The 25,757-nt window shown below is 39.2% G+C and overlaps 1 protein-coding gene across 4 annotated transcripts in view; it reads left to right on the forward strand.

Annotated features, from left to right (window-relative positions):
* Window positions 1-11,224: 11,224 nt before the first annotated feature.
* Window positions 11,225-25,757, forward strand: part of LOC138526227 (T-cell-interacting, activating receptor on myeloid cells protein 1-like) — a 733,986-nt gene continuing 719,453 nt past the window's right edge. For 3 of the 4 annotated variants that reach the window (XM_069636712.1, XM_069636798.1, XM_069636743.1), the window contains exons 1-2: window positions 11,225-11,308; window positions 11,425-11,524. The gene's annotated coding sequence lies outside the window, so the exon portion shown is untranslated. Of the gene's footprint in view, window positions 11,309-11,424; window positions 11,525-11,613; window positions 11,700-25,757 lie in introns of all 4 variants that reach the window. The other variant, XM_069636718.1, reaches the window with a different exon arrangement.

The following is a 25,757-nucleotide window of genomic DNA, read 5'->3' on the forward strand; positions in this document are numbered from 1 at the left end:
CCCTTTTTCGGGCCTCCAAAGTTTTCTAGATTTTTTGGTGGCCTAAGATGTGTTTTAAGGCTCTTTTTAGCCTGCCATCATTTTCTGAACCTCAGTTGTATAGGATGCATTTTTCGGCCCAAAAATATTTTTGGGAATTTCAGGGGTCTAGGATGCGGATTAAGGCCCTTTACAGGCTGGTGATATTTTTGGGACATTCAGAGCTCTGTGACACATTTTCTGGGCCACCAACTTTTCTGGACTTTAGGTGGCCTATGCTATTTGTAAACCCCTTTTTCGGGCCTCCAAAGTCTTCTAGATTTTTGGAGGCCTACATTTGTTTTAAGGCTCTTTTTGATCTGCCAAAATGTTCTGGACCTCAGGGGCGTAGATGCATTTTTCGGGCCAAAAATGTTCTTTGGAATGTCAGGGGACTAGGATGCGGTTTAAGGCACTTTACAATGCTAGCAATATTTTTGGGACATTCGGAGCTCTGTGACACATTTTCTGGGCCATCAACCTTTCTGGACTTTAGGCGGTGTAGGCTATTTGTAAACCACTTTTTCGGGCCTCCAAAGTTTTCCAGATTTTTGGAGGCCTAAATGTGTTTTAAGGCTCTTTTTGTTCTGCCAAAATGTTCTGGACCTCAGGGTTGTAGGATGCATTTTTCAGGGCAAAAATGTTTTTGGGAATTTCACGGGTCTAGGATGCAGCTTAAGGCCCTTTACAGGCTTGCAATATTTTTGGGACATTCGGAGCTCTGTGACAAATCTTCTGGGTCACCAACTTTTCCTGGACTTTAGGGGGTCTAGGCAATTTGTAAAACCCTTTTTTGGGCCTCCAAAGTTTTCTAGATTTTTGGAGGCCTAAGATATGTATTAAGTCTCTTTTTTGCCTGCCAACATTTTCTGGACCTCAGTAGTGCAGGATGCATTTTTCGGGCCAAAAATGTTTTTGGGAATTTGAGGGGTCTAGGATGCAGATTAAGGCCCTTTACAGGCTGGCAATATTTTTGGGACATTCAGAGGTCTGTGACACATTTTCTGGGCCACCAACTTTTCTGGACTTTAGGGGGTCTTGCTATTTGTAAACCCATTTTTCAGGCCTCCAAAGTCTTCTAGATTTTTGGAGGCCTAAGCGTGTTTTAAGGCTCTTTTTGGTCTGCCAAAATGTTCTGGACCTCAGGGTTGTAGGAAGCATTTTTCGGGCCAAAAATGGTTTGGGGAATTTCAGGGGTCTAGAATGCGGATTAAGGCCCTTTACAGGCTTGTGATATTTTTGGGTCTTTTGGCGGTCTATGACACATTTCCTGGCCCACCAACTTTTCCTGGACTTTAGGGGGTCTAGGCAATTTGTAAATTCCTTTTTGGGGCCCCCAAATTTTTCTAGATTTTTGGAGGCCTACATTTGTTTTAAGGCTCTTTTTGATCTGCCAAATTGTTCTGGACCTCAGGGGTGTAGATGCATTTTTCGGGCCAAAAATGTTCTTTGGAATGTCAGGGGACTAGGATGCGGATTAAGGCACTTTACAATGCTGGCGATATTTTTGGGACATTCGGAGCTCTGGACACATTTTCTGGCCCACCAACTTTTCCTGGACTTTAGGGCGTCTAGGCAATTTGTAAACCCCTTTTTCGGGCCTCCAAAGTTTTCTAGATTTTTTGGAGGCCTAAGATGTATTTTAAGTCTCTTTTTGGCATGCCAACATTTTCTGGACCTCAGCGGTGCAGAATACATTTTTCGGGCCTAAAATGTTTTTGGGAAATTCAGGGGTCTAGGATGCGGATTAAGGCCCTTTACAGGCTTGCAATATTTTTGGGACTTTCGGAGCTCTGAGACACATTTTCTGGGCCACCAACTTTTCTGGACTTTAGGGGGTCTTGCTATTTGTAAACCCCTTTTTCGGGCTTTCAACGTTTTCTAGATTTTTGGAGGCCTAAGATGTGTTTTAAGTCTCTTTTTGGCCTGCCAACATTTTCTGGTCCTCAGCAGTGCAGGGTGCATTTTTCGGGCCAAAAATGTTTTTGGGAATTTCAGGGGTCTAGGATACGAATGAAGGCACTTTACAGGCTGGCGATATTTTTGGGACATTCTGAGCTCTGTGACACATTTTGTGGGCCACCAACTTTTCTGGACTTTAGGTGGTCTAGGCTATTTGTAAACCCCTTTTTCGGGCTTTCAAAGTTTTCTAGATTTTTGGAGGCCTACATTTGTTTTAAGGCTCTTTTTGATCTGCCAAAATGTTCTGGAGCTCAGGGTTGTAGGATGCATTTTTTGGGCCAAAAATCAACCCCTCAGATCACTACACGTAATACATATACAAGTTTTTTTGAAAAATTTATTTATTTTCCTTTATTTAATTAGAAACATTAAAATGATTATTAAATAGATCAGAGCTCATATAAGAGTAAGTACAAATATAGGGCATACAGTTATACAACATGAATAAAGTGCAAAATGTGAAGAAAAATGCTAATATCACAATAGACCTTGAGAAAGGTTTTTCTTTCATTCCTATGCGCAATCCTAGCCAGATGGACCTTGAATTAGAACTTCGGAGCTTATTTAGAAAAATTCAGCTTAGAGACCATTTTGGCACAAACGGTTGTGATTTAGAAAACAACTATACTGGTTCAGGCCCAAATCGACTTTTATGCCCACATCACAGATGGTCACTAGCGAAACGATCACTTTTGAATGTGCCGTTCTTTGTGATTTCCATTCCATTTTCTCAGCACATGCTAATCCCACTTCTAATCGATGTTATACCTTTTCTAAAAAAGAATGGTCCTGTTTGCAAGACCTTAAAAGAGACACTTCTATCATCATTAAACAGGCAGACAAAGGTGGAGGAGTGGTAGTCTGTGTCGCAACTTTCTATGATTCAGAAGTACTTAGACAATTGGACAATGGGATCTTCTATCTTAAACTCAAGGGGGACCCTACAGAGACTATACAAGGTGAAATCTTGGTTACACGGGCTAAAGATGCGGATATCCTTAGTACCAAAGAATTTTCATTTCTTACTGATAAAGGAACACGCATATCTCTGTTCTATATCTTGCTAAAAATCCAAAAGAATATATTAAATCCTCAAGGTAGACCGATAGTGTCTCTTTGTGGCTCTATCTTAGAACCTTTGGGAAAATACATTGATTATTTCTCAAACCATTGGCAGCCAGTACACCGACCTATCTGGCCGATACCACCGATGCTATTGTCCATTTGGAAAATTTTCCGTTTGATCCAGATAAAAACTTGTTTATCACTCTTGATGTCGAATCCCTTTATTCGAATATCCCACAGTCAGAATCATTGCCCATTATTAAATGTTTCTTGGATCTCAGAGATGACCCGCAGTTGGTCCCAAGCGAATTCATTGTGGATCTCCTCCAAATTGCCCTGACCAAGAATTACTTTAGGTTTAAAGAAAGTTTCTACCTACAAGTTAAAGGTACCGCAATGGGTGCAGCATATGTACCCAATTACTCGACCCTTTTTATGTGGGCTTTTGAGAAGGTCTCTATCTTTGATACCCCCAATCCCTTTTTGCCATCTATTCTTTTTTTTAAAAGATATATAGATGATATAATTATGTCGGACAAAACGACGGGACATCATGAAGAATTCCTGACTTCGATTAACTCATTGAATGACCATCTCAAGTTTACCATGTTGGTGGACAGTGTGTCTATTTCTTTCCTGGATCTAATACTCAAACACCAGAATGGTGTTATCATTGTGGACCTTTTCCGTAAGACTACGGATCGAAAATACTATCCTCCGCTTTGATAGTTTTCACCCACAGTCTTTAAGGGAAAGTATTCCGTACGGTCAATTTTTGAGGGCTAGGCAGAACTGCACCAACAAGAAAGATTTTATGTCCCAATCTAACATCATAGAAAACAGACTTTCCCAGCGAGATTATCCAGCTCACATATTGCGACAGTCCCGTAAAAAAAAGGGCGAGATATCAACATCGCAAAGTCCTGTTGACTAAAAATATCCGCACCACCCAGAACCAGTCACGTATAGTCTGTGCCATGACCTACAATGCCCACCATGCCAAAATCAAGAAGACTATTGCTAAGCATTGGCATTTACTTCAAATGAACATGCCCGATTTGGAACATCCCATGTATGCATTCAAAAAGGGCAGGAATTTGAAGAGCTGGCTATCTCAGGCAGATAGACTGCAGACCAGCCAGGCACCCAAAACCATCACTGAAATGTGGGGTATGGAAAGAGTTACTGGCAACTATCCCTGTGGCAATTGTTGTCAGTGCGGATCTACTACAGTGGCCAACACTGTCACCATTAACCACAGAGTCTGGAAACTGAGGGATCACACTACATGTAATTCTAAAAGCGTGATTTACATGATTATGTGTTCATGTGATAAATCGTATATAGGAAAAACCTCTAGACCTATTAAACTGAGAATCTCTGAGCACAAGTCTAGAATCAGGACTCGCAATCTTTCTTCTCCCTTAGTTGCTCATTTTGTTGAACACCAACATGACTGTGAAAACTTACGTTGGTGGTGTCTTGAAAGAGTTATGGGACTAGACCATTATGCCATAGCCACAAATTTGTCCCGAAGGGAACAGTGGTGGATATTTAACACCCAAAGCCATATACTGGGCCTGAATGCCCATGAAGTATGGCATGAGGTATTTCAATAGATCCACTATGTCGTGACGTCTTTTGGACTCAGCTTTATAGGCTTTGGTTATTCCTGGTGCCTTCGATACGGCTTTCAGGCGTTATTAGCCTGTTCCATTCCATTGTTAATCATTCTAGGTGTTATGTCTACCTCTATACTGGTAGAGATCTACCACTGCATGGGGTGCATTATAACTTATTTTTTCCTTTATTTTTATGTTTCCTTTGTTGTCTTGGTGGAACGGGTAACGCTGGGCCGCCTGTATACCTTCAGGGGGCATGGTTACATCCATTCGGCTCCCTTCCATTGCACGGTACGCGGCCCGAGATTATACATGCCTTTCTGTGCCAATAGTCACGTGCACTAGAGACGTTGTAGACGTCAGTCCTGATACGCCCATTGACGAATTTAACCCCGGACAAATGCCAACACAGGACGTTTGGTTACCGACTTCCTGGTTTGGTGTCTATGGCCTTTGCCGCTGAGGTAAGTAACTTTGAACGGGTAGCTAGGCGGAATCTTTCACGCTTTTGGCTTTGTTTTATTTCTCATTTTCAAGATTAGGTCAAACATCTATATAGATTTACCTATATGTTGGGACCTTGTAGTACTGCCACTTAGACTATACAACAGACACACAGATCCTGTTTGGACTGATGTAAGTTCAGTTTTTTCACGAACTTTCAGATTACGCTTCATGACTTGATTCCATACAGCGCAGTGTTGCATTGTATGTATGTGATACTTTGGGACATTACAGATGTCTTACTAGTTTGTTGTACTTTCTTTTGCCCCACAGACTTCGCCTATCCTTTAATGACATTTGGAGATTCACCCTTCTGGGGAACCTTTCGACATCCGATTCTGTACATGTAGTTGAGGTCGTTCTACACATTAAGGAATCATCTGTTGATGGTTCTTGATTGACAGATCTGGGCTTGATCAATGGTGAGCATAATGACAACTATGATGTCGGTTCTATCCTTCTTCTTTGGGTGCAGGATCTTCCTTTATTTATTTTTATGGATACCACTGCATCACTCATTCGTTTCTTTCACTTTAATTCTCAATTTCTTTTAATTTATCTTTAACATATGGGCAGTCCCATTTTTGGGCTCCTCTTTTCGATACATATGTATTTATTTTGTATGTTTATTTCATTAGAGTTATATTTATCTATTTTTCTACTTCTGGTTTTCTCTTTGGCTGCTTGTATCTTGCTCAAATCTGTTAACCAGAGAAATTCATGACCAATTTGTGGCCTTCTTTTCTCTCATTTTTTACAGATCTAATTCAATTATGATTTGTTTTGGTGTGGCCGTATCGCTATTTCCTGGACTTTTTTGTCAGGCTTCTGGGCCCACCCCTAAAGGGTCTGAGATCATGGTAATTAGATTTTCTCCCCTACTAGCCACTATACACGTCCCAACCCAGTGTTGGGGACCGGGTCCTTCATCGGGATCCTCAGATCACTTGTTTATATGGTCATTATGTATGAATGATTGTGCGGCCTATATGAAAGGCTGCTTTGATGTTAGCATTACTATTTTCTCGTTTCTTTTTCTTTATTTCACTGTTTGGAGAACATACATTTTTAGTGTCTCTTTTTAATCTATAACATTTGTGTAGGTAATTTCAAGACACAGATGAATCTTCATGAATGTTTATATGGGAATGCTACGTCCTGACGAAGATGGACATCATCTGTAATCCAGCTAGATGTGTTTTCCATCGAAACTACCTGGTTTAAGGCACCATGCTCACGATACTGTTTTACGTATTTGTGGTTTATTTCGCATGTCACCATAGTAGTTGACGTATAGCATCCCATGTTAGACTTTTTAGAGTATGGGTTTATGAATATCATTTTTGTGAAGACCTTTCAGTTTCTTGTTTATTGCAATGTTTAAACAGCTAGATTCGGAACTAACGACTTTTTTTGCTGCCACTATAAGGATTTAATCCATCTTCGAATTCATTTCGAAACCATCCTGACTATATTCGGTTGACTAGAATTTTTTCCACCCGAGGGATTCCCTTCTCTCGAGTGGATTTTATCCTTCGACATTGACTTGGACTTATTTTGGACGATGGTGATTATTACCCAGCTTGTAATTGGGCAGCAAGTTCCCAGCAGCTCTATTGTGATATTAGCATTTTTCTTCACATTTTGCACTTTATTCATGTTGTATAACTGTATGTCCTATATTTATACTTACTCTTATATGAGCTCTGATCTATTTAATAATCATTTTAATGTTTCTAATTAAATAAAGAAAAATAAATACATTTTTCAAAAAATCTTGTCTATGTATTACGTGTAGTGATCTGAGGGGTTGATTGAGGGACCGCCCCGAATACTGGTGGGACTATGTTGTTTATAGTGGACTTGTTTATATCCGCTGGCTTGATTTCTGTGCCTTGTTTCTGGTTGTTTCCCCTCTTGCCAGCGATGTAGAGGGTACCCATCCATTGTATTCCTGAATAAAACATTAGCAGACATTTTCCAAAGCCTGGTTTACTCATTCAGATTGTCCACCCTCTGAGGATGGTGACTGTGGAAACATGCAACTTCGATTTGCAACAGTTTGCAAAACTCCTTCCAAAATCGGGAGGCGAGTTGCCTTCTTCAATCAAATACTATTTTAGAGAGCAGACCAGGGTGCTTATAGATATTTTCCTAAAACAGGCGTGCCAATAAAATTGCAGAAGTCATATTGCTGGTAGGGATGAAATGAGCTACTTTATGGTCATGCATCTGTGCCTCTGAGAAAAATTGAGGTTTGTCCATGTATATTTGCTCCATGGCTGAGGAAGATTCTGTAGGGGCATCAAGAGGCTCTGATAATCTCTTAGTATACATTGCTTGCAACTGTTTCTTAGTTCAGGCCAACAGAACTGTCTCTGGAATTAGTCCAGGATCGAATTGGCCTATAGGGCATTAGGGCAAAGTCCAAAACAAAAATGCTAAATTCTGGTGCGGGCCAGGTCTTTGGTCAAAATGGGCCACTTGTTTGGCCAATGTGGGCCCGTTTGATGAGCTACTTCACTATGCAGCTAGTAATTTTGACCAGTGTTGCTGAATAAATATTCTTTAAACTGAACCATTTGTATCACATTTTATCAAACAAACTCCCCCTTGGGTACTATTCAAACAGTCTATCACAAAAGGAATTAATTGACATTTGCATCTGTGGGCCACTTTTACACTGGTGCCCGAGACAATTTTATGCCCCAGTCCAACCCTGATTAAGTCCATATTCTTGTGTATTCCCACACGCCCTGCAGAAGGTATGTCATGGCACTAGGATAGGACTTGTTCTTAGAGGACCAGGATCATTATTAAAAGTTTAACTTTAAAGAGTAGAGATTGTCCTGGACACAGGCCTTTCTTTGGTTTTCCAGTACCATTGAAATTGGCATCCGTTGACTGTCTTGAGCCAAGAAGTCGCAAGAATTCCCTACAGCTGGAATTTGTTGAGGAGTGAACATCATCTGTTCTACCGTACGCTGTTCTTGGGTATATGATTAGGATACTGGATCAGCATCTGTGTGCTTAGGACCTGGGAAGTATGTAATAAAATTGATGCAGGAAAAGAATAACAGCCAGTGAGGCAGATGGTTCAAGTACCAAATGTTGACAATTATTGTCATCCATATAGTTAATGAACAGAAGAGCGGTTCTTTCAAAACAATGCCTCCGCTCTTGTAGTGTGGCTTTATCACCAGTAACTTGTTTTTGATGTCATTAACCTCAGCGGGACTGAGCTTTCAGGAGAAGAAGGTGTGCAGTAATCATTCTTGATTTTGACAGAAGATTCCATAAAACCATGTGGGACGCCTCTGTTTCCAAATAGTATGCTTTGTTAGTAGCATAATTTGCAGACAGTGTGTGTTATGCTCACAGGGGCGTTGGTCGGACCCGGACAGCTGCGGTCTCCACCAACGTGATGCGTAGTGCAGAGATGAATGACTAGACTGGCCCTCCCAATCTTGTCTGCTTGATCTGTGGAAGTATTCTCCTGCAAGTGGAGAGATGGATTTACAGCATATGTACGGCCTTCATCAGGACGAAGTGCTGCACGGGGTGGAATAGGTGCTATGCCGCCAGGCCCCTTTCGAGCCCCGGAGTGAGTCAGCACATTTCTACAGCGCTCTCCACTGGCCCGCTATTCGTGATTCATGCACAAAGGTTTCCGCGCGAGGACCGCATATTTAAAATCAGAGTCCATCCCACTCCAAGATCCTCACAAGTGAGGATTACACTAAGATCCTTCCCACGCCTGGCGTAATACTAGAAATTCGTGCCAGTGGAAATAATTATCCACAGCACCTATTCCATCCCGTGCAGCACTTCGTCCTGATGAAGGCCGTACATATGCTGGGACATAATTGGTCCACCTAAACGGCCGAAACACCTTGGTGTAGACGCACCCGAACAACAGTGCATTGTCACTGTCCACTACCAATTGTCAATTCACGAACCCCTTTTTTTTCTGTTGTTGCTTACTTTGTCTAATTGTGTTGTTTTATACTGAAGTATATGAATCACCATAACAAACTATGTATTTTGATTGCGTTTGCGTTACTTACACGACTGTTGTGTCAAACTATGTGACCCCATGTGTTTGTAAATATATCCTATAAGCCTGTACGGTTGGTTTCATTAAACCGTGTGATGTTATGTTGTTTGGAGAACTGTTCACTCTATGTTGATTTTTTCAACTGCATAGATGAACAAACTATTATTTTCTCCAAAAAACAAAAAAAGTGAGTTTCTTTCTTTTTCTCCTTTAATGCAGAGGGTAATAAGGGGTGAAACAGTGTGTTTTCATTAGAGCACTCTTCTTTGTACCTATTCAATTGTAATTTTTGTCTTAAAGTAACCCTCCTGGGTAGAATAGGTCCATAACCAGGAGCCCATTTTTTGAATCAGTCCCTTCCACATCCTTTCTCTACTTCCCTTTCTTGAAGGCAAACGTCTATACTAATGGTTAGATCAACAACTTGAGACAATAAATCTAGTAAATTAATACTGGTCATTTCATCCTTCCGCTCATTGCAAAGACCTCTCCTAAAATGCCCCCAAGTTAGGATTGTTCCAAGAGGACTGGAGAGGATATGGGGGAATCAAGCAAAGTCTGTATCTAGTATATCTAGTAGGTTCATCTAATGATTTTCCATCAAATGTCTTTCCATTGAAAAATAGTCATAGAAATCATCTTTCAATTAATATTTTTTCATCGAAAATGTATCTATGTGTATTTGGGTGCGATAAAGGGTTAAAGGGTTAAATTATTAAATCTGAACAACAGGGGTTTGGGGGAACCCCCAATTAAAAAAACAAATATTTGGGAGTGGCTGTTTTAAAGGGTGAACAACTGGGTTTTGGAGGGTGACCCCCCCAATTTAAAAACAGAAAAAACAAGATTGGGACTAGCTTCTTTAAAAAGACCACTCAAAAAAACACTCTTACAGTTCCAACGTTTCCATCCGCAAGCTCTAAAAGAGAATTTAACCTTTGGACAATTCCTCTGCATTAAGCGGAATTGTACAGACAAAGCAGACCTCAAGAAACATAGTGAGGCATTAAAACTGAATTTGAAAATGAGAGGGTATCCATCCCATATCATAAGGAGATCCTACAAAAGGGCTGCGAATGTCCCCAGGACAGAATGCCTGTTGAAACAATCCAGAACCACTTTGGGATAAGATCACATGCGTCATCCTTCAACCCCATAAGCAACGATCTTAGAAAAAAAATCTTAAAGAATTGGAAGCTGATCAATACGGAAGACTGTAAAATCCTGCCTCCGCATTTTGCATTTAAACGTCTGCAAAATCTGAATGACAAATTGGTACACACGTACCCAAAACAAAAGGCCGAAGATCCCAGACAGCTCACGCTATGGCACCTTCCGCCTGTCACAGGGCATTTCAAGTGCGGCAATTGCTCTATGTGCCCTTCACCCAAAATCTGAAGGCCATTCATTTAAAGGGAAAAAATTGAAAATTGCCAGTTAAAAATCGTTCACCAATTGTGCCACTAAGTGGGCCATTTATTGTATCAGGTGTCCGTGTGGCCTTTTGTACATAGGCAAAACTAAAAAAACAATCCGAAAAATTCCATGATTCATGTCCAGATTGTAGACAATTGATATGTGAGGCCCCAGAGGTAGTCCCAGCCCTTTGAGTTGGCTGGGCTATATCACATTTGTTGCTCACCTAAATAAGTTTACATCCCTTTCTACAAGTTAGGCGAGTTAATTGACTTTTTATAAAGATGCACCATCATGCCAACAGACATGGTGCCCATAAGAGAAAATTTGGCAAAAACGCTGTATTTATAGCAAAATTTGTCATTAGATACATCTCTCATTCATGGGCTATGCTGCACATTACTAATTATATACAACATGGCTGCTAAACACTCTTTGCTTTGCCATCTATAAGCAGGCACACATTCTCTTTTCCAAGATGGCACCACGTTTTATGGAGCAAACCACCTCCATTGTGATGGAGGAGCCTCATTGGCTGACTGTGCAGGACGTAGCCGTCGGTTCGGCTACATCATGTGACCTGGACACAAACACGCAAAATCTCTAATACGGATGCAACCTAACTGACGCCAGCGGTTTCGGGGCTGATAAACAGCTTGCCCAAGTAAGTACAACTGTCCTCGTGGGGACGCCTAGTGATTGCGGTCTTTCCCACATGGTACCATAGTTTCTAAAAGTGTCTCCCCCCTCCTCTATTTTATTTCTACTCCATACATGCAGCTCTGGATGTGACAAGAGTGAATATGTACCTATGAACAGAACTTTCCCCTTTTGGAAACCAGATTACACACAGAAGTGCAACGCACGCCTCAGATAGCAGGTAGGCGTTTTAAAAATTAAACAAAAAAACAAAAATGGAACATGAAACGGGTCTTGAAATAGTCACCCAGTGACCTGCTTCCTCTGCAGATTTGACCTATGCAGCTCTGAAAATAACAAACTTTGGCATCCCGTACACAATGTGACAAGCCTGTTACACCATCCGAAGCCCACAGGTATTTTCCTGTTTGATCGAGTTGGGATAAAGTGACATGCAGCCACTGCCCTAAAAAAAAAAAAAACCTAGGGTCCCCTTTCCTTCTTCCCTTCCCCCTTTTTTCCCCCATTCCCTCCCTTTTCCCTTCTTTTCCTTTTTCCCTTCCTTGTTCTTGCACTGATGAATAGAAATTAGGGTAATATCTCTTGATACACAGCAGTTTAAGAAAGAAATGTTACAATGAATAAAATATATGTAGAACTAGTGCATAAAAATAAGAGTTACCCACAAAGCTTAAACGGAAACGTGTATATGCATACCGTAAACAAAATAGAAGAGAATGATGAGTACTAACTTGTGAAAACATTGATAGTACCACTGAACCTACTGTGCAGATAAGCAAAATCAATAGACCCAGTCAGGGCTGGTCAAGAAAACAACACATTACGGTGCATGTGTGTGAATGTGTAGATATATTTTTTGTCTGACATGTTTGTTCTCTCTGGTTTTATTGTAGATACATGGGTACACCTTTGAAAAAAAAGCTCTTAGACATAACGTCCTACACCCTAATTGGGGAGGGGGGGGGTTGTCCTGAAGAAAGCCTTACGCGTGTGACCAAACTGTTGTTGAAAGAATGTCAAAGGCCAACGTGTGTTCAATAAGAAGGCTGGAAACAGATGTATCCTGTCGACATAATAAATTGGGGACTTGCTCAAGACGTATATATAAAAATCTGCTCCGAAATAAGTCACCTATAGGCTACTAACACCACTGTTTCTTATGTTGAGTTGGACACATTTATATGCTTATAGTACACCACTACTGAATTACCAGACTATGCCTTTGTGGTGAAAAACTGTCTCTTATGTTTTTTTTTGTTTTGAATAGTATATTTGACCAAGAGGTCCTCTTTTTTAAAATTGGCTTTGTGTTAAATAAATTGTGTTATATTTTTGTGACACCTGACCGTTTCATCTTTTACATATGCTGATTTAGATGTTGTGAAAATCTTGCCTGGGTTCATGTCAAGTCTACAACGTAGAGTGCTACATTAAAGGGTAGCTTGTTGTGGAAACCCCTTCTTTTCCGCCCATGTTATATGGTCCTCTCCCAACAAGCCCCCTATACAAAAAAAGAGGACATCAAAAAATAATTTTGCTCGCTGAGTATTTAAAATGTAACCTTACGGTGCATGACATGTTCACGCCGTGTGCAAGTACGGAAGGGCTGAGAAGTAGTTTGGTTCATGTTACGCTCCATGGCCCACCCACCTCCAACTCACTTAATCAAGGTCGCAGTGCAATACGAGTGTGTTAGAACTGCCTCATTCCAAGTTGGCAAATGTAGTCTATGAAAGGAAAGAGGAGTTAATGTGAATTTGGCTGCGTCCAGCCGACCCCACATTAAGGACAATGTGGACGTTTTGGGTAGCGGCCATTGTAGTTGCAGCACCACTGGATAAAAGAAGTATGTTTAAGGCTGTATGCGTGTTATGAGAGCACCCTTAATAATTGACCGGCAAGAGACCCCATGTGAAGTGCCTTTTAATGTTGTCAATCCATTGCAACATCTCTTATGAAATATAAAGGCAAACGTAAAGTACTGTAAGTTATGCACTTCCTAGATAGGTAACGATATTTTGACATGGTTACAGATGTGTAAGTGTCTATGACAGTATATTGTAATGTGACATTTGTTATTCTCTGCAGGAGGTTCAGTGTATTGAACAATATTTGGCACCATAGTGTGTTGGGGATGTTGCAAGAAGTTAATTGGTTGATTAGGAGCATACTGTTGCTATGCTGCTTGCAGGAGGTTCAGGCCTCATTAATGTCTGTAGTAGGGCTTTCAGGTTAGAGCTGTGACCAGCTATGGACTTTGAGGTTTAGTGCTCTTTGAGAGCAATGGACTTTTAGAGGTTGAGTCAAAATGTTCATCAGTGATAGAGCTGCAAGCTAGCAATTGACTTTTAGGGTATGATACGACCTCACATCTCCGAAGAATAGCACAAGCTAAAACACGCAGAGCGTTAAGAGTTTAGGCCTGGAAATGTTAGGGAATGATAGTACTTCATTGCAGTAAAAGATTTGCTAGTGTGGTCTAGCATGTAGAGGTTTAAGTGTTGTATGATGTGAATGGAGAGTGAGAGAAGCTAGATTTAACCGATTCGAGGAATTTCAAGTTTGCGGCTATGCTCAGGTAAGGACTTTTAGCAAAACATGTTTTGACATGTTAATTGTCTTATCTGTGTGAAAAAGTTCAACATCTGTGGAGAATTCGAAGGCTGGTATTGTTAGAAGTTGTGTCAGATGTGTTGTAGTTCTGGCATGTGTGCAGGAGTGTATGTGTCTGCACCAGGCATCTGAGGGTAGTTTGGTCATAAGACCCACATGATTATGTGGATCCACAATGAGAATGTGGATGCAGCATCTGCTGGGCGACACCGGGCATTAAAAAGGTGTGTTTGTGTAAGTGGCTATTCAGGAACACTTGAGCTAGCCATAGGAGAGTAGTTGATGGGATGATCAACCGGAGAAGTATGGGGAGGTGCACCCTGCCTCCTATCTAGAGTCCCACCCCTTGTTAAAAAAAGGGTGATGTGTGAGAGGTGTCTGTTGATGGTTAGCCAAACGTAATGTTCGTTAAGGAGGAGTGTTAGTTGATGGAAGGTGTTTTCTCTCTTTGTTTGAGGGTAAGGGCATATGGCCTCTACCTGCCCTTGTTGTGTCGCCAGTGTACAGCGGGGATCAACTGTTGTGCATGAGTGATGTGTGTTTCCGTGTGTGTGATGATGATGATGATTGGACTGTGCAAGGAAACAAGATGTGTTATGATGTGCTCTGTGGTGTGTGGGGAGATTGGATAGAAGGGAGATATGTTGTATAGTGCTTGGGGATGGATGCAGGAAGCTGGTGATGTCAGAGAGAATGGTGGGTGTGACAGAGATAATGTTATGGTGTGAGTGAGGGAATGCTTGTAGTAAAGGTTCTAGTGTCAGGGAGTTGGAGAGCCCCTTCTGGGTGATGGGGGCCAGTGGTTCTCACTAGTCATCTTAATATAACTTACTGTGACTGGAATACAATAACTTGCTGGAACCTACCTGTTGTGCCTGAGGATCCTGCTTTACTTCAGTTATTTTCTGAAGCTGCATAGACAATTTGTCTTAACCTTAACTATATTATGTGCTAACATGATGGCATTGAAGATGGATAGGAAGATAGATAGATAGATAGATAGATAGATACATATATACATACATACATACATACATACATACATACATAAAAAGATAGAATGCTTCTGTTAATTTTTATAACTAGCTCACAAACTTTCTCATGAACCCAAACACAAATGTTCACAGCTAATTAAGCCACACATGGGAAAGCAATACCTCCCTGCACAGATTACTCATACCTAAGCAAGTGCGGGGAGACCTACTTTTCACCCAGTATCTATTGTCAAGTATAAAAAACAGAGGGAATTGATACTCTTGGGGAAAGCAATAGCATCAGATGATCAAAATATATGTAACAGGAACCTGAATGAATCATTAGTTATCACAAATGCACAGACTGCTGGACGCAAAGCAGGTCAATAAATTGCTGCTATGTTTAATGAGATAAAATGAAACGAAATATATAAAACAATCAAGAAATATTCAGATTTCACAGTTGGGGCTAGATAGCCCAAGCTTTGTATCAAATACTTATGGATTACACCAGTATATTTAATTTAAAAACCCCCACCAGGTACAAAGAGCCCACTGTTGAAAGAATTGGGCCTTTCAACTTTCAGGCTTTCGTCGGATTTGGCGTAGGAATTGGTGACTTTAGAAACCAACTAGTTTTGTCTTTGCTTTTGCAAGCCGAGCAGAGAATCCATGCTGACCAGCAGTGATAATGAACGCGCCTTTTGAACTTCATTTATACAACCACTATGACACGCTACTTATAGACAGAGGGACTCAGGAACCTTTACAGATTAATGGTTAATTGCAAAGATTATGTGCATGCACTATTACACGACCAACCCTGATGAAGATGGCCTTATACAGTGGGCAAATCCGAAACGAGTTGGTTTCCAATGTCGCCTAATCCTACGAAAGCCTGAATGTTGACAGGCCTGACTCTTTGAACAGTCCTATTGTCTATAAAAGCCTGATTATCCAATAGGCTCTCTTACATGCATTCGCACCTGGTGGTGTTTTTTCAAATTTCACATATTGGTGTAATCCATAAATATTTGATGCAAATCTTAGGCTATCCAGTCCCAAACCATGAAATCTAAATATTTCTTGATTGTTTTATTACACGGTCCACGGTAGTGGCCGTGTAGTTATGGGTAAATTGCTAATCCCATAGGAAGAACACTTTTTGGGTGGCTTATAACTTCGCTGTCCCTGGATGAAACCTCACCAAACTTTTCAAAAGTATATGGCCCACTCTGATTTTTTTTGCAAAGTTTAGTGAGGTTTGGTGCAAGGGGGGCAAAGTTATAAGGGGGGGGTCCCAAAATGTATTTTCTTCCCATAGAGTGAATGGGGAAAAAACTTTGCTCATGCCTACAGCTCAAACCGATGGACGCATATGCACCAAATTTGTGGCAGGAGCAGCAGCTTGGTCCCGAAAGCGTGCTTTTGTAAATTTGGTGGAAATCCGTCCAGTCGTTTTTTTTAAAATGACCAAAAAGTAGGTCTAAAAAAATGTGTGATATCTATTAGTGATATCTAATTCCGCTCCGCGGATATATGTCCCTGTTTGCTCTGCGGACAGGAAACCGATTGGCTAATCGGCTTGCGTCATGTCCCCGGACATGCAACATGTTCTCTGATTGGCTGGGTTGAAGTGTGAGGTGCGTTGTATTGTTTTGATGCATCCGCCATCTTGGATCCACGGACATCCGCAGACAGCGCGGCAATGAACGGGGGAAAAATACAACTTTGGGGAGTGTGTTGGTGTGTAACAGTGCTTGGGGAGGGTGGGGAAGTAAGAGATGGGTCAAATGCTGTATTTATTTAGGTGGCAGGCGCCCCTGATGTGTTTGTCATGTCCGCGGTCAAATGCAGTAGCCCATACAGCACAGTTAAAATGTTTGATTGCCATGCACCCAAGACTCTAGGCCTTGGCCACAACCACTGCAGCATAACACACCCATAGAATCAAACATCCATCAAATATCCACAAATCTACAGTTTGTGTACTGTTTGATTTGTATAGTTTGCATGTGAAGTTTTTGCTACGTCATGTAATTAAGATTGTAGAGTTTGGTAACAAGCACTGCAGTATTACATATCCATTGAAGTAAACATTTTGGATTGTGGTGTATGGTTAGATGTTTGCTTCAATGGTTGTGTTATGGAGCAGTATTTGTGAGTTGAATTATTATATGCTTACAGATTTTTTTGTGATTGGATATATTTTTTCATGACTTGGGTAACTGGAGCAGATATTCTTTTTCAATTTCTGTGATAAAAGAAAAGATCATGTTAGTGTAGGTAGTTCATAATGAGTTATTGCATTGCATAATAGACATTTCTGCATTATTTCGACCCTCATATTTAGTAGTTTACAAACCAGTTTACTGTGCAATTTGCTCAGTTTCTGTGTTTATTTCTTAAATCATTGGGTCTGTGGGAAAAAAAAACTTCTTTTGTTATGGTACAATACATTTCTTTCTTTTCAGTGTTTATTTGTTGTTTCTGGCTAATGTTCTATCTGTTGGCTTGTTGCAGATTGTTAGATACCTGTTGGTGTATTCTAACTGGTTATAGTTTTTTATTTATATTTTCAAGTTGCTCATCTATCTGTTGGGTTGTTGCAGATTTTTGGGGCAGTTAGATACCTGTTGGCGTATTGAAACAGTTTATTTCTTCTTATAATTTAGTGGTATTGATTTATCTGTTTGGTTGTTGCAGAATCTTGGGGCAGTTAGATGCCTGTTGGCGTATTTAAACTGTTTATTTCTTCTTATAATTTAGTGGTATTGATTTATCTGTTTGGTTGTTTGCAGAATCTTGGGGCAGTTAGATACCTGTTGGCGTATTCTAACTTTTTATAGTTTTCCAATTGAAGTTTCATTAATGTTTATGCACAGATTAGTTATTAAATTTTGGTTTTAAGAATATTAAATAAGCGTTTATAAGATTTTCTGGTAATCTCTGCTTTAGAGTAATGGTACTATCATTACATTCGAACCATCCACAATTCTTTTGTATATATGCAGTGTAGTGACCTGCATTGGTTGTGGCTCCTGTGTGGTAGACTATCCCTTTTGTTGTGAAGGTTTTCTTACCAAGTGATACTTGACCATTTGTGAATCCAGTCAGCTTGCAGTTGTTCTTGGTACCATCTGCATTGTAACGTAGAAGCATTAGTATTATGTATTTACTATGTGTTTGTATTTGTAAGGTGGAGCGATTATCTGAATTCCAGGTAGTACATAATCTGCCATGGTGTGTATTTTGTACAGGTTGCTGAAATGGAACGGATTCACAGTTAGGTATGGATACAAAGACAAAGCGTTCATTAGGGATTTGTTCCTGTGCCACATTGTTGCAGAGAGTGCATGTATGTTTCCACATGTATGAAATCTGGAATATTTCATTTATGGGTATGTTTTGTTTTCCAGTACTTGTAGTAAGAACATTAGAAATTCTTGTGGATCTTCTTGTGAGTTTGTAGTGAATTTCACCATTCCAGCACAGTAGTCCAATTCTTGTCTTATTCCATACACTGTATGTGTTGCCAGGACTGTTGCTTGCATTTCTATGAAGGACTAACATTTGCAAACACAATTGGTCTGTATTGTGTAAGTAAATGTCAATAATTGGTGGCAATTGGAATAGAATATTTATTGCTACATTTGTGTAACAATTTACACCAGTTATATTTGAAGATTTGAATGGACCAGATAGTTCTGTGTCCAAGTCATTTCTTCAGAGTGTGTGTTGCTTCTTTGAAGAAGTAGCTGAGTTACTTTGAGTAGTAGGTTCTTCTTTGGTTGTAGTAATTGATGAAGTATTAGCTTCTTTTACTCTCTTTGGAGGATTTGCAGTGAGATCCTGTTGCATTTCTGTTTGAAGTAGTTTTCTTTTACAACGTTTTGGTTTTTGCAGAACAGGATAGGTTTTTAGATGGGGTGTACAGTGAACGTAGTTTATTGTATTCTAAAATGCAAGGAATATCAGCGTTTTCTTTACTTGCATCAAAGTTGATTAGAAATAGACTGTCAAGTGTACGTAAGCGTGATAGTGCTACATAGCACATGCCTTCTTTAAAGACTGTGTTCCCAATATCTATTAATGCTTTATCTAGGGTAAAACCATGTGATTTGTGAATGGTGACTGTGTATGCTAGAGTTAGAGAAAGTTGCTCTCTGCGTGCATACATGTCTTTGAAAAGAAGAAATCGAGCTGTTGAGCGTCCTATACTTTTAACTTTGTAGAGAATATTGACAAACTGAATGTTGTTGTCACGTGGGTATGTTTGAAAGCCAACAACTGTACCAAGTGCTCCATTAACTAGTCCTTGCTCCACGTCAAGGTTACGTTTAAGCATTACTCTACAGTTTAAAGATAATTTTAATATTTTCTCAAACCAGCTGTGTTGGAGATAGAGTTTTCTAAGGTATTTAGTCTTGTTGTGGCTTGTTGACACATGGGTAGTGTCATACCATGTACGTCCAGTTTGTCTGTGGAGCAAATTTCAATTATTGGTTGCATTTCTTTTTTCAACATTGTTTCATTGAATTTTGAACAGCTTGTAAGAGTTGGCATCAAGGACATACAATTGACATTTTTATGTGCTAATTTTTCCATGACATCAGTAGCACATGAGTTATGGCCATACAGTGCATGGATGTGCCGGGTTTTTTATAATGATTGTGCTTCTTGAGGTAGTACACCAACTCTAATATTTTTTTAAATGTTGCCGTATGTGAGGTCTGCAGACTGGTGCATGTTTTCTGTTAATTGTTTGTGTTGGAAATGTTGCCAAAGGTTGACATTTCCTATGCTGCCAACAGTTTTACGACAGAGTCTGTTCCCTAACGTTTTAAAAATAGGTTCACCTTTCACAGGTGTCAATTGAAGAAGATCTCCGAAAAAAATAATGTCCTTTCCGCCAAAGAGCTCTTTGTGGTTTGTTTTGAGCAATTCTTGTAAGCTGAGGTGAATCAAAGCCACACTAGGTTGGAGACCATGCTCACTTCGTCTATTAGTAGCATTTTCATTTGTTTTAAAACTCTGCATAGTTCCATTGCAGCTTCTGTAGAAAGTTTGTAATATTCTAATTCATTTTGGTGTTCTACTGGAAGGAGTAGTAATCGGTGAAAAGTGATACCGCCTATGTTGTAGGCAGCTAAACCTCTGGGGGCAGTTACAACAGCTGACAGTTTGTTGTTTGTCAATTGTTGAAGGAACTTGCTGATGATTTTGATTAAGAATGTTTTGCCTGAACCAGCTTTACCACTGACGTACAGTAGTATAGGTTTGTAATTTTGGCAGGTACATTCTTTATTTTCATGTTATACACCATGTGCAATTTCTTTTGTCACTTCTTGAAAAATGCTATGCTGCTCATTGTTCAGTTTTGATTGCAGTATAGTTAAGTCTTCTGTATCTTCTTCATAGTGACCCATGGTGTTTTCTACTTCTATCATAGCTAATTCAGCCTCATTTGCTATTAGTGGCTGTCCCAGTGGTTCTTGGCTTCCTGTTACAGAAGGTTGACTACTGTCAGGAGTGTCCTTATCTAGTTGGGCCTGGAGTTCTTCTTCGTGTTGCTGTTCATTGTGCAACATTGTTTTGCACTGTGTAACATTTACATCGGTCATAGTGCTTTCATTTGCTTTGAAAGTGTCTTCATAGGAGTCATAGATATCTAGTAACTATTTTTCTTTTCTCCATGGTTTAAAAAGTTGTAGCAGGGACATGTAATAGAGTTCTTTATGTTGAAGAGTGTTTAATGACAATTTGATATGATTAATAATGCTCCGTTTGGTGAGTTTCACTAAGCTGCCTTCACAATTTGTCACTTTGTATCTACCTTTGTTTTCATCTGGTTTTATATTATTTTTGTATGTGAAGTTTTGGGCTATGTGGTATAGACACATGGTTTCCAAAGTGGTACTCCTGTTTGGGTAGTATGAGTCTAGTAAATAGTTTTTCAAAATGTCTTGGCTGTTGGAATCATTTTTGGCTATTGTTTCTATGTCATCGTATGATTTGAGAACTCTTTTTCTAGATTTAGCAGGACCAAGACTTAGCCATACTATATTTTCAGATTTACCATACAAAGCAGTACAGGTTAAATGGTCTGCAGCTTCATAGCAGCCACATTCTTTATGAGAGAGCATTTTTATGCCTAAGCTGTGCAATTTCTGAGACAGTGTTTTGTCATATGATAGGCCATTCCAGAGGTCTTGGAGCTCTGTTTTTTCTGCTATGTTTAAGTAGGCTGTAACATATCTTGCAACTGCAGTGGAATTGTCTGCAATGTACTGCACATCTATGTTTGCATTCCATAAGAGGCCAATGATTGCATTGTAATTGTTGATATATTTTGATTCTTCTGTTCTTTTTATGTAATATGTGTTCTTAGGTGATTTACCTTTAACACTAAGTCTAACTGAAGACATGGAGATGTTTACTTGACCTGTTGCTGTAACTGGTCTAAGGAAACCAAAGTGGCATTTGGTGTAGCATTCCACTTTGTTTTTTGTATTTGCGACGACAATATTTCGAACATTTGTGTCTTTGAAATTGTAAAATTTGTGCATGAAGATCACTATTTGTTGTTTCTGAAGGAATTGACATATTTTTCGATAAACTGTAAAACAGTGGCATCATTGTCTAGAGCATATTTAGGAGCATCTTTAATCCATAAAAGCATGTGGATATGTGGTGCTCCTCTGGCTTGGTATCTTTTCTCCAAAAGAAGTGTTGCACTTCTCAGAGTGTAGCATAGCAATGAAGTGATGATGGAAATATCATGAAACATTAACAGGATCTAGAGAACAAAGTTTTCCAGGTATTACTATTTCTATGTTTGTTTTGATTTTGTTTGATATGCGTAGGAAATCATGTACATCTTCCCATGCATATTCTGCACAACTTAATGTAACAAACCAAGTGGGTGGGCCAAGGTGTCTTATCATACAACATACATCTCCGTGACGTCGGAACCAGTACTCTTTAGTACCACTCATGTCTGCTAACAGATTTGAAATGCTTGATTGTAAAACCTCATCTTTTTCTCGCACTTTTTGTAGTAACTGCATAGCTGACATATTTTGAAAATGGGCACCTTATGTCAATGTGTGTGCAACTCTGTAGCATAGAGATACTAGTTCACTTTCAAAGAGTAGGTGGAATATGTATTCCACATTTTGTCTAAATCTGGGATCTTCAGAATACATTCGTAACGAGTGGTATTCTGATGCTGTTATCTGAGTGGGTCTATCATCGTACCTTCCTCATGTGCTTCTATACTTTTTTCCCATCTGCTGATTGGTGATCCTTTGGTTTGTCGCATTTGGTATGTTTCTAGTGCATCATCTATGGTGTCTTTAGAGTGTAATTGATGAATTGTATAATGGTTTAACATATTGGAAACTGTTGCAGGATCTAGAAGTTCAAATTGACCAGTTTCTGGTGACTCTTGAATTATTTCAGTGGTTTCCCTCAGGTTTTCTTCAATATTAATTTCTTTGTAGTATTCATTATTGTCTTTTAGATATTGCAAGGCTTGTCTAACTTTATGTAAGTCTACGACTTGTTGCCAAGTTTTTTTGTCTTTTGTAGGTACACCATTTACTAGGACAATTAAAGATTGCTCTATTGGACGTTGCACTCCCAGAGTGTGTACATTTTCTTTCAGATCTAATGGTAAATAAACTACTTTGCCTCAAATGCCTTTCACTAATTCTGAGGGAGGTAATTTTGCTGTTTTTGGGTGAAGGGGTATTATTGCTTGAAATGGATGCACTGTTTGAATTATGATGCTCTCATATAAATTTGGTAGTGGGAATAATTCCAAGTTATTTGTGATAGCACGTGAAAGAGTTTGGTTGTTGTCAATTTTTGCAGGTCAGTAACTGCAAAGTATTAAGGGGACATTTATTTCGTATTTGTTTTCTGCTATAAGGTAGAGAACTAATTCAAAACCATGTGGAATCTTCATTATGTTCTATTTTGTATCTTATGTCTACAGTTTTTGTGCTACTTTTATAAAAAGTTCTGCGGCAACACATATACACATGGTTTGGTACTTCAGCAGATGTACTTTTAAAGTTTAGTATTTCTTTTTTGTATGTGTGTAGTAGAAGGTTGCCATTTGTAGAATTGTTCCTAGTCTGTTGTAAAGCTATTGCATTTTGTAAGTGGCTTTCACTTCCAAAATATTTTCTCTGGATATGCTCTATTTCTTGGAGTAGGTCTTTGGCTGTAGCATGTAGAAGATTGTTTTAAAATTGCCTAATGCTGAAGCTGGACTTTTAGCATAGTACAGTTTAAGGATAGATTTCTTATAGTTGAATGATGTGTTGATATCATTTTGATATGATGGAAGGCGCTTTTGCAATTAGGTCCTGAAATGCAGGCTAATGTATGTCCTTGTAGTCCTGCGTATTTGGGCACTGGACAGGTATCCATATTTTGTAGGAGTTTCATTTTGAATTTGTCTTTGCCTTTTACATATTGATTGAGGAACTGGCATAAAGATTTGAAAGATTTTTTGTCAATGTTATACATTGACGTTCACGCCATTTGTACACTGGATGTTTTGGTTCAGTCGGATGGAGAGGTGATACTGAGTTTTCTGGGAATATTTTTGTAAGCAGCGTTTCTTGTTCCATTATAGTATTATTAAGTTTTTCATACCCTCGTCCACTGCTATGTATGGCAATTGTGTTTGTTTGCTTTTGTTTGTATGCCTCTTCATTGAAATATGGTTCTGTGCTCGTGGTGTGACTCCATTCACCCCCACAGATATTTAAGAAGTTATTTTTGTTGACATTCCATTTATTGAGAAGTCTTTTTTGTAGTTTAGTAGTTAGTTTTGTTAGTGGTTTTATTCTGTTTAACACTAAAATAAATAACTTCCTTTTGAGAAGGATTGCACTGTCTATGAGAGCTTCTGTTTTTATAAGATTCTGAAGGACTCTGTGGCAGAACATTTTTTGTAAAATCCTTTTTTTGGTATGGTTACTTACCACTACATCAAGATTTATAGGAGCAGTGTTAGCAGTAGTGGTAGCTGAATTCTTGTTAATCACTTTCTGTTTCGTTTTACATTTTAAAAGAGGAGGCAAAGTTTTTGCACTGGAGGCTTGTTTTGTTTCGCGTAATGACTCTATTAGATCTTTTGTTTGAAATTTTTGTACAAATTCTGCTAGAGATGGATGCATATTTTGGACAGTTTTATTTTCATTTGCTCTACTTCTGTGTTGCTTTCTACGGACTTGCCTTTTGGTAGGCATTCTTTGGGGTCTGTTGAAAAAAAAGAAGGTATGGGTTGGGCTGTTCTGCAATGTATGTGTGCTGTGTGCATGAGTGTCTGAGTATGATGGTAAGGATGTATGTGGAGGTGTGTGATTGTGCATTGGGCAGCTACAACTATTTGGGAAGGCTATTCTTGTATTTGCGTGTTACTATACTGGGGTTCAGATGACAGTACAAAGTAAGCTAGTGGTGAGGAGAAGCACTAATACTAAAGCTAATGGTATAGAATTAAAACAATTCTTTGTTCTGCAATACTAACATCCGAGGGGCTGATTTATGGAATTTGTGCGCCGAAAAACAGTATTTGTGTGCCATTCTGCCTGCAAATCCCTGTTTACAAATGGGGATTTGTGGGCAGAATGGCGCACAAATCCCTGTTTTTTGGCGCACAAATTCCATGAATCAACCCCACAGTGTGTTTGAGTAACAGTTACAATATTATGGTAGTATTGTACTTACTTTTTTTGAAAAGGAAATAGCAGGTTTCTTCTCAGTTGTTGTTTGTACTTCAGATGCTGCTGCTTTTCAGGAGAGTGGTATTCACTGCAATTGTAAAAGAAAGAAGTTACTAATTTGTGTGTTTATGGCACTGTTAATTTAGACATTGTTTTTGTAGTAGTATTGTTGTTTGATAACTGAACATAGTGTGTGCATGCAGTTTCCTTTGACTATGTGAAGCCTATATATTGTCCTTACAATCTGTTAGTTCAACATGCTTTGCAAATGAGTATAATACTAAGTGTATCAAACTCACTTGGTTTCTTAAGGCTGTGTTATTGGATGTTAAGAGATAGAAGAAATAATGATATACTTATTTTGCAATTTTTATAAGGTAAATGGCAGAAACTGTATTGCAAAGCATGGAACGTATGCATTTGTGAAGGTATGGGTAATAAAGCAGAAGGATGTGATGTACAGGCAGTGGTGGTATTTCAGCTGATAGCTTTTCAATGATAGTGTCTATCTGTGTGAGTGTATCAAGATGCATGAATTATGCTGGTTGTGTGTCATTTTATAATACACTACTAAATGTTTTTCTACAATTATACTGTTATTTCTCCCGGTATCCAGTTAAATTTTCGAATTCACATTTTCGAATGCCATTTTGTCAAAAATAAATGGCGAATAAAAAAATTCTGAATATGTTTTTTTGTTTCAGTTAGTTAAAAAAAAGTGTCAATTAAAAAAAAATGAGGGGTTGGGGGACTCCCCCATTAAAAAAATAAAATGAAAATAAAACATTCACATTTTTCTTTTCGGCATTTTTCATTTGACAAAATGGCATTCGAAATGTGACATTTGAAAATGTCACTATAAACCATTTCTCCCATCTTTTAATATTATAATTTTTTAGACAGCTGTGTGTGTAAAAAAAGAATGTAGATAGCAAACAGGTTTGGAAGTGTCAGTTCATTATAGCAGATGGGAAACATAATAGTCAGTTCCTTTTATAGGTTATACAGGCTAAGTGGCAGTTACTTTGTTTATATGCATTTATAAGAGTTGTACATGTACTGTGCATAACATATGCATACCTGTAGTTTGTATTCATGCATGTGGATGTGCATGTAGCTG

Source organism: Ambystoma mexicanum, chromosome 1q (genome assembly GCF_040938575.1).
Source record: "Ambystoma mexicanum isolate Mex_15411 chromosome 1q, UKY_AmexF1_1, whole genome shotgun sequence".
NCBI classification, from domain to species: Eukaryota; Metazoa; Chordata; class Amphibia; order Caudata; family Ambystomatidae; genus Ambystoma; species Ambystoma mexicanum.